This window comes from Dipodomys ordii, unplaced genomic scaffold (genome assembly GCF_000151885.1).
Source record: "Dipodomys ordii isolate 6190 unplaced genomic scaffold, Dord_2.0 Scaffold764, whole genome shotgun sequence".
Classification (NCBI taxonomy): Eukaryota; Metazoa; Chordata; class Mammalia; order Rodentia; family Heteromyidae; genus Dipodomys; species Dipodomys ordii.
The window spans coordinates 1,078-4,612 of record NW_012267980.1 but is presented as its reverse complement, the minus strand read 5'-3'; the positions used below and the strand labels follow the sequence as shown (position 1 = coordinate 4,612).

Below are 3,535 nucleotides of genomic sequence, written 5' to 3'. Positions count from 1 at the left end.
TCCCCAAACAGTTAATGGTTTTAAGAAATCTCTGCCTACCTCTGAGTGTGTAGAAACACAGTTTTTTGTTTTGTTTTGTGGTTTTTTTTTGGTCAGTCGTGGGGCCTGAACTCTGGGCCTGGGCACTGTCCCTCAGCTCTACAACTATTGAGCCTCAGCCCCACTTCTGGCCTTTTCTGCTTATGTGGTGCTGAGGAATTGAACCAAGGGCCTCATGCATGCAAGGCAAGCACTCTACCACTGAGCCACCTTGTATCTGGTTTTTATATCCTACAACTTTTCTAAACTCATTATCTCGTAGCTTTTTTTTTTTTAAGAGTTCAGATTTTCTACGTAGATCATGTTATCTGCAAATAAAAAAGTACTTTTACTTCTTTCTTTGTGACCTAAATGTCTTTAATTTTCTTTTCTTATCTGGTTGCACTGGTTAGAACCTCTGGAGAGATAGGGATTGTCTGCCAGTGACTCAGACCTGTTCTCCTTGGTTCCTGGTGTCACTGTGCTCTTAGGTATGCTAGTCCTTCCCAGACACCCTTTATCTGGTTGAGGAAGTTGCTTTGTATTCTTGGTTTGCTGAGTTTCAGATTTTGTGGTGTGATTTTTCTTCTTGTAAGAAGCTTAAAAACTGAGCCTAAAAAAAAATTACACCTAAGCCTGTGCTGGTGGCTCACTCTTGTAATCCAAGCTACTCAGGAGGCTGAAATCTGAGAATTGCAGTTCAAAGCCAGCCCAGGCAGGAAAGTCCATGAGACTCTTACCTCCAGTAAACCACAGAACACCTGAAGGGTGCTGTGGCTCAAGTGGTAGAACACACACCTTGAGCTAAAGAGCTGAGGGACAGCACCCAGGCCCATAGTTCAAGCCCACAACTGACCCCCCCCCAATTATACCTAGAAACTATAAAATTTAAGTGATTTTCATGTTAAACCAACTCTACTTGGTGTATTTCCCTTTATACATTGTTAGGTTTGATTGGCTGATATCTTTCTATATTAGAATGAAGAACTTACTAATTTTTGGGTGCAGCTTAATGAGTGGTGCTGGTCGGCACTTTCCTCTTTGAAAAGTGGCCACCTTCTTTCTCTCTTTCTCTGTCTCATTATTTCAAGATATTTTTTTCTTTTTTTTTCTTTTTGCCAGTCCTGAGGCTTGAACTCAGGGCCTGGGCACTGTGCTTCTTTTGCTAAGGCTAGTGCTCTACCACTTGAACCACAACACCACTTGCAGCTTTTTCTGTTTATGTGGGTACTGAAGAATTGATCCCAGGACCTCATGCATGTTAGGCAAGCATTGTACCACTAAGCCACATTCCCAGACCCAAGATACTTTTTTTTGGTCGATTATGGGGCTTGAACTCTGGGCCTGGGCACTGTCCCTCAGCTCTTCAGCTCAAGGTGAGCGCTCTACCACTTGAGCTATAGCACCACTTCCGGTTTTCTAGTGGTTTATTGGAGATAGGAGTCTCACGGTCTTTTCTGCCCAGGCTGGCTTTGAACCCAATCCTCCAATCTCAGTCTCCTGAGTAGCTAGGATTACAGGCGTGAGCCACCAGCGCCCGGCGATACTTTCTTTTCAAAACAGGTCCCAGCAGTAAGCTAGCTTCTGGCCCTTGCTGCCATTGTACAGGATATAAACGCTTGCTTGGCAGACCAGGGGCACTCTTTATAGCATGTTGGGAAAGTGAATAAAAATCCATAGAAAACAAATATGCTGATAGTTTCCATAGGAACACAGAAAAGCATGACCCCATCTCCTAGTCTTCTGTTATTGCTGCATCTGTGCCTATTCTCACAAAGACGTACAAAACTAGCAGTAATTAAGTGGTCTCTCCCCCACCCCAAATCCCTTCATTCGAGCTACACTTGTACCTGACAGCTACAAGTAGTTTCTACACACTGGTACTGGGTGCCGGACAGGGGCAGCATGCTGACGCCCTGCCCCTCCACACCAGGTAGGAAGCGGTGCTTCTAGACTCACGGCCTGAGTCGCCCCATGGGCCGTGGCATCACGTAGTGGGTAGCTGGCTCTGGAAGCAGTGAGAGGCAGAGGCAGCCGTGCCGGCGCCTGTGTTCCCAGAGCCTGCGCTCACCCACATGCGTCTCAGGCAGGGCACAGCGCTCAGCACAGTAAGCGAGGAAAGCGGCCACTTTCCTACCTTCTTGTTTTCTTCATTCTTCCTTTTGAGTTTGATCAGCTGGTCTAGAACGTGTCTGTCTAATCTGCTGGTTTTCAGAGTACTGGCGTTTGGTGTTCCTGCCCTTCCTTGGTCTCTCCAGTCTCCAGCAGAGCACGTGGGGACTGCAGTGCGTGAATTGGGCTGTGGCTTTCTGTGGGAAATGAGTGTCCTTGGCGACAGCCTGGTTTGTATTTTACCTAGCCTAACTTGTAGCACTGACTGGCAAGTATTTTTTAATTTTTCAGGAGGGTTTGCATTTGTGTATGAAGCTCAAGATCTGGGAAGTGGCAGAGAATATGCATTAAAGGTAATAAAGAATTTCGTGTGGGCTTCTGCTTATTGTAAAGACACCTTGAGCTGCTGGCAGAGGTGGGGCCCTCACACTTAGTTTGCATTGGTCCTAGTCTTGCCTCCCACCTTAGAAACACACCTCAGCTGGGTTGAGGACTCTCTTGGGACCTGTCGGCCACATCTGGGGAATGGGTCAGTTTTGAGAGGAGCATCAGAGTGGCCTTGCTGTGGACTGCAGTCTCTGCTCCATGTGCCAAAGTAATGGGCCAGGAATGAGTTCACTCATACAGAGTTCATGTTCATAGCTAGGGTGACCTGTGTTTAGTGGGAGGGCCTCTCTAGATCTGATGTCTGCATTAGTCAAGAGAGACAGTAGCAGGCTTAGCAGCTTTTCTGGCTGGTTACCCCAGGTGATCCCACCTTGGCCAGTGAACCCTCAAGTTTGGCTGATTTTAGAGGTCCATAGTGTGTGCCCATATCTGCTGTCTCTTGTATCTCTTTATCTGTCTTGTTTTACTGTGGCCTGTCTCTACTTTTTCTTGTATTCTTGGCTTATAAAGGTTGTTTAAAGGTCTTTGGGCTTCTCTCAAATAAGATGTTCATGTGTAGTTAACCAGTTATGCTCGCTTAGATGCCATGTCCCTTAGACACTCTGGGGTGTTTGTCTGAGACAAACGGATATATACAGCAGAAAATAAACACTCTTCAATCTTTTGTGTGTGTGTGTGTGTGTGTGCTGTTCCCTGACAGAGGTTACTGTCCAACGAAGAGGAAAAGAACAGAGCCATCATTCAGGAAGTTTGCTTCTTGGTATCCTTTTTCCAGGACTGAGCGTCGGTGCTAGGGAGGTGCTGTGACCCCAGGTTCCAGGAGGCTTCTGGGAGGTTCTGTTTGGTTTTGGTAAAGTTGACCTTTTGCTTTCTCATACTTCTTTTTTTTTTTTTTCTTTGTTTGTTTTTTGTGTCCGGTCGTGGGGCCTGAACTCTGGGCCTGGGCGCTGTCCCTCAGCTCTTTAGCTCAAAGCTAGCGCTCTACCACTTGAGCCACAGCGCCACTTCCGGCTTTTTT

General features: G+C 46.6%; 1 long non-coding RNA gene across 1 annotated transcript; it reads left to right on the top strand.

Annotated features, from left to right (window-relative positions):
- Positions 1-2,420: 2,420 nt before the first annotated feature.
- On the top strand, positions 2,421-3,277 carry LOC106001900. The gene is made up of 2 exons (XR_001175870.1): positions 2,421-2,483; positions 3,218-3,277. It is a non-coding gene; the product is annotated as an uncharacterized LOC106001900 (long non-coding RNA).
- Positions 3,278-3,535: the final 258 nt, after the last annotated feature.